Source organism: Papaver somniferum, chromosome 9 (assembly GCF_003573695.1).
Source record: "Papaver somniferum cultivar HN1 chromosome 9, ASM357369v1, whole genome shotgun sequence".
NCBI lineage: Eukaryota > Viridiplantae > Streptophyta > Magnoliopsida > Ranunculales > Papaveraceae > Papaver > Papaver somniferum.
The window spans coordinates 46,245,193-46,261,679 of record NC_039366.1 but is presented as its reverse complement, the minus strand read 5'-3'; positions in this window follow the sequence as shown (position 1 = coordinate 46,261,679).

Sequence of the window (16,487 nt, the reverse complement as noted above, 5' to 3'; positions counted from 1 at the left end):
TCTTTCAAGTCGTGCATATTGAAAACGAAACTGCGAAGCATGGACACTCTAGATAGACATAATATTAAGGAATACAATATGAAGTTTATTGCTTAACCATTAAACTTTGTAGATAAGACATCGAAATAATCGTTTAAATGCTATTGTGATTATGTATGAGTATGAGGTGAGGATTTCATCCTAGGAAACAATGTTTTACATGTGTTTTAAGGAAGTAAGTTCATAAACTTGTTTATGAATTGAAAAGGAAATCGTCAGGCGTTATTGGGATTGTTATTCATTGCATATCTTGTGAACATCCAATATGTGTGATTTAGTATAACCGCTCACGACTTGTTTGTGTTCTTGGTAAAAGTATTCACAAAGGCCTGACTTATGTATTGGTATGACTTTTATTAGTGAAACCAATCTTAAGTAGTCACCTGAGATGGTATGATCGAGTTTGTGTTTTGTTGAACCGAATCTGGGTAAAGGAGAACCGATCCTATGAAGAGGTGCAACACATCACTAAGGGTAATCGATCCTTGTATGAGGTCCAACAAGTTTGTAGCAGAAAGAGAAACCGATCCTATGGACATGTGCAACACGTTTTTAGGCAAAGGGGAACCGATCCTATGGACATGTGCATCACATATGAGTTAGATACCATATATATATGGGGAACCGATCATATATACATGTGCATCACATATGAGTTAGATACCATATATATATGGGGAACCGATCCTAGTACCTAGTCAACCGAATTTTGGAAAGCTAGTGTGACTATGCACAATACTCACATGGAGGTAGAACCGAAACTTATTTTGGTAGAACCGTTAAACCCATGATTTGTGATTGAGTGTTTCTTAATCAATCGCATAGTTCTTGAAAGTCAGATGAACCAATTCTAAACTTGTTTGGAAGTGTGGAAAATCGGTTTCAAGGTTGTCAGTATGAAAGAGGACATACAAAGTAAGGATGTCAGCATACTTTGAACACGTACAATAATGTTTATCTTTTATTGTTCAAAGTTATTCCTTAATAGCTACAGGAAGAAAATCCCAGGATCGAAATATAAATAAGTTAAGAATCTTTTAATTAAGGTTGTTAATTTTATTTTAGGAAAATGAGAATTAGAAATGTGCATTTACTAGTTGAGATTTTCCAAAGAGATTTTCGGTCATTATTTTGGACAGAGCATTTCCAGGAATTATGAAAACCGAATTTGGAATATATTGAATATCTTTGAGAATATTTTCGGTTTTGGAAATTCCTTGGTGTCCAAACTTCCTTGTCTATAAATACTTGCAGTTTGCATTTCTAGCAAACTAATCCTTCGTGACAGCAAACTTTCTCGGTTGTGTTGTTACTGGTGTAGCCGCCTATTCATAGAAGAGAGTAACCTAATTAGGCAAAATCTCTTACGGCCGCTCAGTTTAAAGTCTTTTTTGGGATTGAGAAGCTCTACGAGTACCATTGGTGGGAAACTAGATACTTGCAGTTTATATTGTGTTTTCGATTGATTTGATTGACTAACAGTGGTTGAACTTTGATTGCACCTAGTTTGTTTATGCTTGAGAATCTTCTGTTCTGATATAAGATTCACTCAAACTAGATCGAAGTTTCGACATGGATCTTTAGACTGTTGTTAGTGCTAAATACGATCTTGTGATAATCCATTGTTAACAGACTGTTCCGACTCACATCACTTGGTTGAATAGAGTTGATACCAAACAGATTTGTTGTTCCTTTACTGTTTGGAATACGAACCAAAGGAATTGTTCCAAGTACGTGACTTATTCATAAGGTGGAGGCGTGGGAATACAGACGGAAATAGGTGAACTATAGGTTTAGTTACTTGGTCTCAACTATACGAAGTTAGGTTTAATTTTGTGTAGCGGCTTAATCCTGAGAGTATTCAATTCTAGACAAGGTCCTGGGGTTTTTCAGCATTTGTGGATTCCTCGTTAACAAAATCTTGTTGTGTCATTTACTTTATATTTCCGTATTATAATTGTTTTATTATAATTAAAGTAAATTACACAAACGTTAATCCCTATTTACTTGATAAGCAATCCTATTGTGTTTGGTTAAGTCCGAACCTTTTTATCAAGTAAACATACTTCGTTGATGTATTGTCTCGATCTCGTATCCATAGACGATCACACGAAGTGTGAACCGATTAGTTGCATTGTCTCGACTCAGTCCATATAAAATCACTTTCGGAGAAAGGACTTATAGGTAGGAAAAGTTTAGCTTGAGGTATATTAGGGTACCCTTGCCTTTTCAATTGATATCAGAGCAGGCAAACACGAAAGATCTAACAATCTGTGTTTGGTGCGATCTGACCTATAAAAATGAACTCGAGTTCTCATGAATCGACTTAAATTAACGTATCTCAAGATTTGAGTAAAACCCTTCCAAGGTTTAAATTTCAAGGAATGTCTTCTACAAGCTCTACCTACTCTTCTGACAACATTTCTCAGTATTCTCAAGAAGAGGTTAAGTTAAGCCCTATGCTTACAATCAATGATTCTGATTCTGAATCACTTAATGACAGTGAGGATGTTGATTATGTATCTTCTCAGCTAGATGAATTAAGCAAAGAATTTCTCACTTGTGCAACTGAGCTTACACTTGCACTAAAAAGAGAAGAAAAGCTCCTTGAAGACTTATGTCATATGAAAGTCGAAAATGATCAACTCAAATGTGATCTTTCTTCATGTAAAACTGATCTAGACTCCTTCAAGATCATTTCTTCCTCGAAGATTCAATCCTTAGAAGAAAAACTAAGGAAAAGTATTGATCAAGAAAAGAAAACCGAGCGGTTAAGAAAAACTGCAACTGATGATTACAACGCCTTAAAAATCTCATATGTTTCTGAGATAAAGACAGTTTCCGAACATGTCAAAAGGCTAAAGAATGATATGTGTTCTTTAATGTCTGAACACCAGTTGGACAAGACCCTTCCGGGAAGGTAAAATAAATCCGGTTCAACCTGTTCTTTAAAAGAAAAAAGGAGTGTTGACAATAGGAACGTTAAAAAGAAGTTTTTATCTTTCAAGAATAAATTTGGAGGGGATCACAAGATAAACCACTCACATCAGAGGTCTACATATCATCAAGGTCATCAAAATCGATGCTTTCATTGTGGAAACAAAGGTCATGTTGCTAAGAATTGTGAACGGCTTTCTCATTTGAACTCTGATAAATTCTTCCCAGGTCTAAAGTTTGTCATGAGATCATCTTCAGAAGAAAGCATACGTAGATCTGATCCTTCTAAATCAAAGGACTCTCGAAAGCACTCACCTGGTGGTGTTCATCACGTAAAGAAGAAGAACCAGAAAACTAAGAAGTGGATACCAAAGAAGATCGAGGAACAAAACGGAAAGAAAGCTGGCAACGACCTCAGATCATCGACACTCAAGGTAATTCCTAAATATCTTGATGGTAGTAAATTCTATGATAACTTTGGTTCGTCATCAGAAAAGATTAGAGTTCCTAATAAATCAGGTATGAAGAAATTTCTTGATAGTCGTGGAAAACTTAATCTGTCTCATTCAGATACTTAGTATCTGGGAGAAATACACTGACTCATAAAGTGCTCAAACTTAGTTTGATGAGTTCAGTGTATATTATGGAATGGTTCAAAACTTGCGAGAATTATGAAGATATTCACTGGGACACACTTTCCTAAAAATCCTTAATATTAAAAAAAATTGATTTTCTCTATTAAGGGAAGAATATTTGATTTCCATAATCAATGAACAAGTTCTTTTTTTGTAACGATTGGTGTATAGGTTTCAGTAATATATGAGTGTTTCGCTCTTCTGTATGAAACCAGGAATCATGGAAAAATCAGATTTGTATGCAAAGCTTTCTTCAAAAGTTTCAGAAAGGTATGCTGAAAAAATGGCTAGTGACTCTTTCGGTCACCTCAATTTCAATGGAAACGGATCCACGTCCTATATGAATATGAATCCTTCATTATACATGATCGATTATGAAAAAGAGTTTTACAAGATGGTTCGAACTTGTGCCGAAACCAAGTTGGAAGTTTTGATGTTAAAACGTAGCCTTGAAAAGTCCTTACTTGTTCAAGCTCAAATTCTCAGGCAACTAGATTTACTCTCCAAAAGGGTAAACGAGGAAGAACCTAACTTCCACAAGGTTGAGGAATTAGTCTTAAATCAAGGATCGCTTCAGGGAATTAGGAGAACATCCTATCAAGCGCAAGAGATCTCAAGATTATGAAGGATTCTAAACTCTTGAAAAATAGACATCAATTTTTGATTTTCTTTCAATGATTGTATTAAGTCTATTATGAATAAAAACTATTATGAATAAAATTATTTGATTTATAATTTTTCTTGTGATGGTTTTTGATTTACATAGCCTATGCTTGAATGCTTTATTAATGCTATGGATGTTTATGGGATGTTTGATTTCGGTTTTATTACCTTGATATTCGATCTCATAATTTTGTGAACCCTTATGGTTTGGGTGACTTTTTGATTTAGCAGGATTAAGTTCTAGCCCATGTTGGTAGGCTTTATCAAAGGATCATGAGGGGTTCTGGTAGAAACAATATGTGAAAAAGTCACAATATGTTGAATCGGTTTTGGTTTAGCATAAAATCATATGTGTTTCGATGGTTTTCAACTTTTGCTTGCAATTGTTAAAACCGATTTTCAACCTTTCTCTGGTAAAGGTTGTTGTTGTTTTATTTTGTTTTGCATAAGGATGACAACATAATGATATTTCGATATTAATTCTCCTTGGAAGAAGATGCAAACATATTGGAGAAGTGGATGCGAAATTTGAGGTAACAATCTTGTTAGTTAATTGTTTTCCTGTTTAAGAAAAGCCTGATTTTATTTCATATATATTTTGCTTTTGCTTAACAAAATTTCGGTACAGTTGATGTTTTATTCCATTATGTGTGTATGGATGTGTATATGATTCAATTGGTTCCGGTTAAGAAAAACTGTTGTTATCTTGCTTTATTGTATGGTATCAATTGTTTAGGCTTACAAAATGTCGGTGCAATTGCGGTGTTTTAATGCTTATGTTGATTCAATTGCTTCCGGTTGAGGTGAATAATTTTGCAAGTTGATTTATTTGGTTTGTATGAATTATTTATGGCTTAACGAAAGAAAAGGTTTACGGGATGGATTGTTTAGTCCAATTCGATTCCGATAAGATAAGCTAAGTTTATCTTAGTGAAACTTATCAAAGTGGAGATTTCGGTTATTCAAGTCTAATCGAATGCCTTAACAAGAAATGCTAGTTAACTAACCTAGTACTTGTCTTGTTTAAAATTGAAAGGTCTAAGTTATATGGATAATTAGAACCTGATGAGAAAAATAAAGTTATCTTTATTTTGGACTTATCGATTGAAGCGGCTGTATTTGTACAATCGGTTTAGCAAAGGGACTAAGTTTCTTGGTTGATTTTTGGTTTGCTAAACTAAATTGGGAAAATTTCTTCGGGCAATTGTTTCCTTGATAACATATCAAAACAAATTACTTTGTAGTTTCGGTTTTGATATTGGTTATCAAAAATGGTGTGTGGAACCCTCGTGCTTAACTCTATAGGTTTGCAAGTCTATTTTGAGATTTGTAAGATTCTTTTCTTCTTGTCCTTTATTTTTTCGTTTCTTTGTCATTTTGTGACAAAAAGGGGGAGAAATATATGGAGTAAACAAGTGATACTGGTATTGATTTTATATTGATTGGTATCACTAAGGAAAACAACATTTGTGCTTAAACGTTTATCTAATGAAAGAGTGAAAGCATAGACTAAAGGGGAGTAGCATATCATATTAATTGGTATAACAAAGACGTGCAGATTGATGAAATCTACCTATCTCGCCTTTAGGGGGAGTATTAGCATTTTTATTATAATGTCAACAACGACATTTAAAGGATTGAATGAATGCAGGTTATTGTGCTGTTGAATTCGGGAATCAAGCGTATGTGTAATGAATTCTTGTAATTTGTTTATCCATATGATTGTAAGAGTTTTGTCACTAAAATTAACAAAGGGGGAGATTGTTAGAGCATAGCTCGATGGAACCCACCAAGCGTTGGTATGTCAAGTTTGGTTGTCATATTTTAGTGAATCAAAACTCATTTTAAGAGTCACTTGATTATGTACAAGAGTCAACTTCGTATAGGTTAGCTTGAAAGTATTAGGATATGAGACATTACAAGTATTGTGAAGACTTGAAAAAGTGAAGAAGCTACAACGACAACATCATCCTTCCACTTGAGGTTAGTGATATTTGACTTGAACTGTTTCATTCCCTAACGTATCTTTCAAGTCGTGCATATTGAAAACGAAACTGCGAAGCATGAACACTCTATATAGACATAGTATTAAGAAATACAATATGAATTTTATTGCTTAATCATTAAACTTTGTATATAAGACATCGACATAATCGTTTAAATGCTATTGTTATTATGTATGGGTATAAGGTGAGGATTTCATCCTAGGAAACGATTTTTTACATGTGTTTTAAGGAAGTAAGTTCATAAACTTGTTTATGAATCAAAAAGGAAATCGCCGGGCGTTATTGGGATTGTTATTCATTGGATATCTTGTGAACATCCAATATGTGTGATTTAGTATAACCACTCACGACTTGTTTGTGTTCTTGGTAAAACTATTCACAAAGGCCTGACTTATGTATTGGTATGACTTGTATTAGTGAAACCGATTTTAAGTAATCACCTGAGATGGTATGATCGAGTTTGTGTTTTGTTGAACCGAATCTGGGTAAAGGAGAACCGATCCTATGAAGAGGTGCAACACATCACAAAGGGGAATCGATCCTTGTATGAGGTGCATCAAGTTTGTAGCAGAAAGGGGAACCGATCCTATGGACATGTGCAACACATTTTTAGGCAAAGGGGAACCGATCCTATGGACATGTGCAACACATATGAGTTAGATACCATATATATGTGGGGAATCGATCCTAGTACCTAGTCAACCGAATTTTGGAAAGCTAGTGTGACTGTGCACAATACTCACATGGAGGTTGAACCGAACTTGTTTTGGTAGAACCGTTAAACCCATGATTTGTGATTGAGTGTTTCTTAATCAATGGCATATTTCTTGAAAGTCAGATGAACCAATTCTAAACTTGTTTGGAAGTGTGGCAAATCGGTTTCAAGGTTGTAAGTATGAAAGAGGACTTACAAAGTAAGGATGTCGGCATACTTTGAACACATACAATAATGTTTATCTTTTATTGTTCAAAGTTATTCCTTAATAGCTACAGGAAGAAAATCCCATGATCGAAATATAAATAAGTTAAGAATCTTTTAATTAAGGTTATTAATTTTATTTTAGGAAAATGAGAATTAGTAATGTGCATTTACTAGTTGAGATTTTCCAAAGAGATTTTCGGTCATTATTTTGGACAGAGCATTTCCAAGAATTATGAAAAACGAATTTGGAATATATTGAATATCTTTGAGAATATTTTCGGTTTTGGAAATTCCTTGGTGTCCAAACTTCCTTGTCTATAAATACTTGAAGTTTGCATTTCTAGAAAACTAATCCTTCGTGATAGCAAACTTCCTCGATTGTGTTGTTACTGGTGTAGCCGCCTATTTGGAGAGGAGAGTAACCTAATTGGGCGAAATCTCTTACGGCCGCTCAGTTTAAAGTCTTCTTTGGGATTGAGAAGCTCTACGAGTACCGTTGGTGGGAAACTAGATAATTGCGGTTTATCTTGTGTTTTCGATTGATTTGATTGACTAATGGTGGTTGAACTTTGATTGCACCTTGTTTGTTTATGCTTGAGAATATTCTCTTCTGATATAAGATTCACTCAAACTAGATCAAAGTTTCGACAGGGATCTTTAGACTGTTGTTAGTGCTAAAGACGATCTTGTGATAATCCATTGTTAACAGACTCTGTTTTGTACGTGATTGACCACAAGAGATTCAAGTTGTTGTGTGCAGGTGTTGAAGATCTAAGAAGATTTGAAGACAAAGAAGATTTCTGATTTGGGGTTCATAATCTTTGGTGTGCAGAATACTTGTTTCAGTATAAGAGGATCCAACTATAATCGGTTTATCCTTGTGGTAGATTGGATTGATTAGTTGTGTAGATAGGCATCAATACAATTCTTTGTGATTAAAAGTATTGATTGCAAAATCTTGACAATTACCTTTGGTGATTGAACATAAGATACATCTAAGAACCTGACGAAGGAGTTTATGTTAAAATAAACTGAAGAGCCTTTGTCCCATTCACATCACTTGGTTGAATAGAGTTGATACAAAATAAATTTGTTGTTCCTATACTGTTTGGAATACGAACCAAAGGAATTGTTCCAAGTACCTGACTTATTCATAAGTTGGAGGCGTGGGAATACAGACAGAACTAGGTGAACTATAGGTTTAGTTACTTGGTCTCAACTATACGAAATTAGGTTTAATTTTGTGTAGCGGCTTATCCTGAGAGTATTCAATTTTGGACAAGGTCCCGGGGTTTTTCTGCATTTGCGGTTTCCTCGTTAACAAAATCTTGCTGTGTCATTTACTTTATATTTTCGTATTATAATTGTTTTATTATAATTAAAGTAAATTACACAAACGTTAATTCCTATTTACTTGATAAGCAATCCTATTGTGTTTGGTTAAGTCTGAACCTTTTTTTATCAAGTAAACATACTTCGTTGTTGTATTGTCTCGATCTCGTATCCATAGACGATCACACGAAGTGTGAACCGATTATTTGCATTGTCTCGACTCAGTCCATAGACAATCACTTTCGGAGAAAGTACTTATAGGTAGGAAAAGTTTTAGCTTGAGGTGTATTTGGGTACCCTCGCCTTTTCAAAACTTTATAAAAACACCCAGTACAAAAAGGAGGCAAATAGACCACTGAAATTCCAAAGAAATCTAGAAACAAACCTCAAACCTAGTCAAAACAATACTAATAACATGTCGAGAAAAAACGTCAATGGTTCCTTCAAAACTTATCTTAGAAAACAAACTATCATTCTTACTAAAGTAAATACTAGGACACACCCTCCAGAATTAGTAACAACAAACAAACTCTTTTTCCTAGGTAACCACATAACTTACCATATCATGTTGCATGAGATCCAGAGAATTTAAGTCGGTCCAAACATGAGAGAACATATAAAAATCAAGATTTATCTGTTTAGAAGCACCAATTCCTGTAACTACTAGCTTGTAGAATGCTTTATGAGTATCATAAAGGAAAAGTCCATATCTCTGGAACTGATCCAAACTGCCAAATTCTTCAACATTTTGTTCAATTCTCTTATTCTATACAAGAAGGCACTACAGAGTTGTATCTCCGACAGTTTAATAGCTAGGAAAAATTATCATTTAAAGCAGACGCTCCAAGAACATCCTGGATAGTGAATCCACATAACAAAATCACTTACTAAGGAAACTATACAAACCATAACATACTTAATAAGAATCAAAAGATTTAAACCTTTCCTTTCTAACGAGAACAAATATAAATGGAGTTTAATCTTCTTAACAGTCTGAATAACAATTATGTAAAGGAAGCCATAAATAGATAAGCCTATTTTTCTAGAAAATTTAGAGAGTACCGATGACATGCCGAGGCTCTTACCAAGCTTAAAGACTTGAACATCGTGAAATTTTGCAGATAAGACCTAAATTTGACTTGACTAGACCGAATCTTGACTTGACCCATCCTTTGGCTTTGACCATACTGAACATTAACTTGACCAAAGTATTGACTCTGAAAACATCAGATTTGACTTGACCAGAACGGAGAAATAATGTTCTAGATAGTAACCTCCTTTAAGTTCTTACTTTTCATTCTCGTATAATATGGAAAGCCCAACAAGCCCCACATATAGAAGTAATTACAACATATTATGAAGTTAATCACAAGCCCATTATCCAAGAAGGACAGTAAAAAAAGATGAGTTGACTTATAATTAGGTCACATGTCACGACCCACTTCGAATTCTAGGTTGCCCGCCCTAAACTCCAAAATGTGGCTTATTCATGGACCACTTTACACATTCAAACCGTCATACCAACAAATGGAGATCGGGCTATCGTACGGAGCACATTGACAATAATCCATAAATAAATGAATTTATTTAAATGAAGTTGAAAAAGAAAATTAAATTAAAATGAATCTTTTAGAAATAATAATAATCATCGACTCGCAGGTCGGCCTTCAAAACGTAAGCGAAAGATTTATTTAAAAGGAACAAAGTCTGGTTTTTAAAAGAATTCAATAAAACATTTAGCTAAGCACCTTAAATAATAACGAAACAACTTTTCGGAACAGAAATGCAATCTACATACTAGGTTGCTCCACGGTCACGGTCCCCTCAAAAAATAGTAAGTTGGGTCAGACCCCAACTAAAAGTAGGTTTTCACACACTTGTATCCTTTGTATGATTTAACAAGCTCGAACCGGTTCATAAAACTATTTATTTAAGAAATAAAATAATTTATGAAACCGAAAACCTTACATAACGTACTAAAGGTATAATGATTTAAGAAAAATTAGACTTGCAAGAAATGAACTCATGATAACAACATTCAGTTGGTTTAATGGCCAAAAACAAAAGCGATGAATCCCCCATTCCGGTCTAGTATGCTTAAGCGAACTTCCTTTCTCTATGTTTTTTTTTTCAAACTAACTACGAAACATATCATACCAGTCCTTCAGTACTCCACATAATTCTCCTGCCGTGCTCCCGAAAAATTAAGTGTTGTCGATCCCATGACAAGATAATAGATCCGTGTCTCTAAAACGACTCCTCGGTCGCCACCATAATAATAACCTATGGAAACCGAGCCAATTACGGCGTTGTCGACAACAAATAAACAAATTAAAACGTCTGCAAATGTACACCTCTGTACAGCCACCTATGACAACACCAGGCACAACAACTAACACCTTGCTTAAAGAAAATTAGCCAACTACTGCTCGCTAAACGATACTAGGTGACTCACAATGACCCACTAATCCTTAATCTCTGTACACAAACCAGCCTATCCCTGGACTACAACAAGAGACCAACTCATGTGGTGTAATGGACGACCCAAATTCCAAAACATCCATTGTTATTATCTGAACTACCTCCATAAACTGAAACATCCGCTAACAACTACTATATGGCAGTTAGTTGATACATATTCCGAACTATCTTAAGCATCTAACACATGGAACTACAAATTCAAATCAGGGAAATCATATAAAGATGGGTAGTGACACTGACACATGGGTTTTACTAAGAATTTTACTTTATACGTATAAGAAAGCTTATTGGGGTCACTGCATACAAAAATGTAAGGAAATCAATGTAGCCAAACCATCTAATCAATGGAAGCTTAAACCAACCATCATGAGGATAAAAAAAAACACGTTAGCTTACAGAAAAATACTCAAAAGCTATAATCCTTTCTTCAAATATTGAAACCCAAAGGTTACTAAAATAAACACGACTAATTTAAGAATCTTATCGGGGCTTTGAAAGTCAATGGTCTTTTGGGACTTTTTAGGGTCATGAAATAGTAAATGAGATTATCCCTTATCACATCATATTCCTAATGTCTATTATATCCTTACCTAAATTTCACTATTCATAAAAAAAAATAAGAAAATAATAATAATCCTAAATTTATAATCTTCTCTTTCTCATTTACAATCTTTATGAAGATGATGATCATGATTTCATCATGATGAAGATCATAAAAAAATTAAAAAAACTAAATCTATTATCTTTTCCCAAACCTTCTCTTCTCATTCATAAATTGTGAAAAGATGATGAGGATAATTTCATCATGATGAGGATGATGATCATCAAGAAAACCCAAAACTATTTTCTTCTCCTTCTCATTCAAAGATCATGATAAAGATGATGATCACCATAGAAAGAAAAAACTAAGAAAACCCAATAAATTAATGAAATGAATTTTTTTTTTGTTTTAAATGGTTAAAAAAAACCAATTCGATGAATTTCGGGTAAAAAAAAAGTTTCTGAAAGTATTTACGGCTGGAAGTTCTTAAATTCCCAACCGTGAATCAAGATTACGGTTGGGAGAGTTTTTCGACCCAACCGAGAGTCCATGTTTCGGCTTGGTTTTTCCAACCGAAAGATTTTTCAATTTTTTTTTTTGGTTTTCAGAACCAGTTACGGCTAGGTTTTCCCAGCCTTAACTGCACTTCGGCTTGGTTTTCGGCTGGGATAATTTGTCGACCCAACCATAGAACGAAAAAACGGTTGGGAAATAATGGTGTTCCAAGCCGTATTTTTTATTTACGGCGGGGAAATAAAGAACTCCCAGCCGTAACTGGTTCTGAAAACCAAAAACATCAGAAAGCTGATTTCGGTTGGGAAAACCAAGCCGAAACATGTACTTTCGGCTGGGAATCTTAGAACTCCCAGCCGTAAATACTTTCAGCAACTTTTTTTTAACTCGAAATTCATAGAATCATATTTTTTAACCATTTAAAAGCAAAAGTAAATGGTGGGTTTTCTTATTTTTTTTCTTTTTATAATGATCATCATCTTTATTGTGATCAATGCATGAAAAGGAGAAAGAGAAGATTATAATTTTGGATTTTCTTTATGATCATCGTTCTCATCATGATGAAACTATCATCATCATCTTTATCACAATTTATGAATGGAAAGAGAAGGATGGGGAGAAGATAATAGATTTAGTTTTTTTTTAATGATTTTCATCATGATGAAATCATGATCATCATGATTTGTAAATGAGAAGAAGAAGGAGAAGATTATAGACTTAAGATTTTTTTTTAGTGAATAGTGAAATTTAGGCAAGGGTATTTTTGATTTTTTCATATACCTTAAGTCCCCCTATCCATTCTTTGGCTACACATAGCATTTTAGCCCCCAAAACTCTCCCCGTACAGCCTCAATAATAGGATTCTATTTTAAATCTCCCTTGCTTAGTATCGTTCTCCATAATAAATCATGAAACTTCTCCAAACCCATTAAACCAAGATAAAAATACAAGAGTAAGAAAACCTATCTGATGGTGCAAGAAAAACCCTTCGATCAATCTCAGACTTTAGCCACTAGATCGGTTGTCCTTCTCCTTCAAATCTTTTGTTTCCGTAACTAAGGTTTCAGAGGAAAAGTCCTAGTGCGGCTGATTTCATTTTTATGCTTAAAAGAAAAAAGGAACTTCAAATCCTAGCCACAATAAATACGTCTCCCTCTCCGGTCAATCTTATTTCCATAATTAACTTTGATTCTACTGATTTTATGCTTCCTTAATTAAGAGGTTGGATGCATATGCCCAACTTTAGGGTAGCCATTTGCTAACGCCTATTTCCAATAAGGGGTTTTACAATCTTCCCCCTAAAAGAAAAAGGTTACGTCCTCGAATTCGTTCTACATTTGTCGACTTAGTACCTTGTTGTGGTCCAGTTAGTCATCTAACCGTGTGTTAGCATATTAAATGTTCGCATCGACATTTCCAAAGTTTTCAACTAGCTAAGCAATACAAATGCGATCCCTCATTTATCGCAAGTACCCATGCATAGCTACGTATACGCGATTTTATGGAATTCGAGCCAACCACAACAAGTACAAACAACAAATAACATTATTTACTTCTGCATTCTATTACTGTATCATCCCAATTTAAATTCACCTGGTTCCTCATCGTGGTCCAAATGGTTATCTAACCCTATGTTAGCATACCAAATGTTCGCATCGACATTTCCAAAGTTTTCAACCAGCTAAGCAATACGAATGCGACTCCGTGGTCATCGCAAGTCCCCATGCATAACAACATATATGCGACCCGTCGGTCGCTATATTAATAAATTTGGAATTGAGCCAACCACATACAAATGCAAGGAACACTATTTACCACAACAACCCTGAAGTAGTCCATTTGATCCTCCTACCGTACGCCGGAGAACTAAATGTTGTCGATCCCAATCCAAGATAATAAATCCATATCTTTTAGGCAACCCCTCGGTCATTGCCATAAGCCAATCACAGGCAACGATCAACAAAAATAAATATTCCCTAACATAGTACAATTTATCTTTTTCAAAAGGTTGTCTAATGAAAAAATTTCTCTCCTCTCTCTCACTCCTTCTTCTCCAACAAAACCATCAAAAACAACCCTCCCTGCTCAGATCTGGTCCATTTTTGACTAGATCTGAGCAGATTTCTTAATTATTCCTTGCTTTCTAGATTAGTTAGTAGATTAGTTTAGTTTTTATTATGTTTTTTACTTATCTACACCGTTTTGGTGATTTTATCTACTCTTTTGAGGTTTATCTTCGCTTTAATGGCGATTTTGGGTTATTGGGTTGAGTTCTAAGATCAATAGTGATGCTCTCCAACGACGAAATCTCCATCTTTGTTGTCCCCGGCGACAAACTCTTCATCGGAATCTTCATCATCAATTTATCCGGCGACGAAATCTTCATCGATGGTCTTTTTGACGACAGAAGCTTCATCACTCTTTACAAGAGATTTGAGCAAATCACTCCTACTTTGGGAGCATTTCTTTATAAAGAAGAAAAACAAATTAATTGGTTGGAATTTAATTCCGAGAAAAACCATCCTTCTTCCGATTTAATCGGATCATATTCATACTTGTATTTGTCTTACTCCGGTAATCATTCTCTTTCTTTTGTCGGATTTCTCGGTATTGTACTCTTCCCTTTGTATTATCTTATTTTCGATCTTAAACTCATTGTAACCTTCAAATCCAATTAATGAAAAGATTTATTATTTATCAAAAAAAAAAAATTGTCTAATCATAATAGGAAAACACCTTTTCTTAAATCATCTATTATTTTATTATGAAACCCGTGAGTAAAAACAAAGAAGCACATAAATCATCTATTTTTTATTACACCATGAAGTACTAAGAAAATGGTCACTTTCCATTCTAATCTTAAGAAAAGAGTGATATATCCCGCACTAATGTGAAATGAATCCAGCTGCTCGAATTTGGAAAATCAAATCCTACAACACCTGCACCTACACCTACACCTACACCTACACCATTCAAAACAAGGATAGTCCTCGTATCAGTACCAATTATTTCATTTTATTGCTTTTTTTATTTTATTTAAAAGAGGTAACTATGAAGCAATCAACACGAAATTTCAAGGGAAGCAAACAATCAAGGTGCTCCTAAAAATGTGCCTACGTGATCAAACAAGATCCTACATCCGCTCCCAAGGATTTATATTACTAGAGTTCTGATACCACTTTGTCACGTCCCACTTCGAATTCTAGGTCGGCCGCCCTAAAATTCAAAGTGTGGCTTACTCATGGACCATTTTACACACTCAAATCGTCATACCAACAAATGGAGATCAGGCTATCGCATGAAACAGATTGACAATAATCCATAAATAAATGAATTTATTTAAAATAAAGTTGATAATGAAAATTAAATTAAAATGAATCTTTTAGAAATAATAATAAGCATCGACTCGCAGGTCGGCCTTCAAAACGTAAGCGAAGGATTTATTTAAAAGGAACAAAGTCTGGTTTTTAAAAGAATTCAATAAAACATTTAGCTAAGCACCTTAAATAATAACGAAGCAGCTTTTCGTAACAGAAATGAAATCTACATACTAGGTTGCTCCACGGTGGTCCCCTGAAAAAATAGTAAGTTGGATCAGACCCCAACTAAAAGTAGGTTTTCACACACTTGTATCCTTTGTATGATTTAACAAGATCGAACCGGTTCATAAAACTATTTATTAAAGAAATAAAATAATTCATGAAACCAAAAACCTTACATTACGTACTAAAGGTATAATGATTTAAGAAAAATTAGACTTGCAAGAAATGAACTCAGGATAGCAAAAATCAGTTGGTTTAATGCCCAAAAAACAAAACGCGATAAATCCCCCATCCCGGTCTAGTATGCTTAAGCGAACTTCCCCTCTCTATGTTTTTTCTTTTTATTTTCAAACTAACCACGATATATATCGTACCATTCCTTCAGTACTCCACATAATTCTCCTACCGTACTCCAGAGAGATTAAGTGTTGTCGATCCTATAACAAGATAATAGATCCATATCTCTAAAGCGACTCCTCAATCATCGCCATAATAACAAACCTATGGAAACCGAGCAAATGACGGCGTTGCCTACAACAAATAAAGAAATTAAAACGTCTGCAAATGTATAACCCTGTACAACCACCTATGACAACACTAGGCAGTGGCACAACAACTAACACCTTGCTTAAAGAAAATTAGCCAACTACTGCTCGCTAAACGATACTAGGTGACTCACTGTACAATGACCCATTAATCCTTAATCTTTGTACACAAACCAGACTATCCCTGGACTACAACAAGATACCAACTAATGTGGTGTAATGGACGACATGAGTTAATTAGGGTTTGGGTCCTAAATTTTGGTACCTTTTAGTGTTTGGGTCCTAAGTTTGTCTGTTATAGTGTTTGAGTCGTTGACTCTTTAGTAAACTA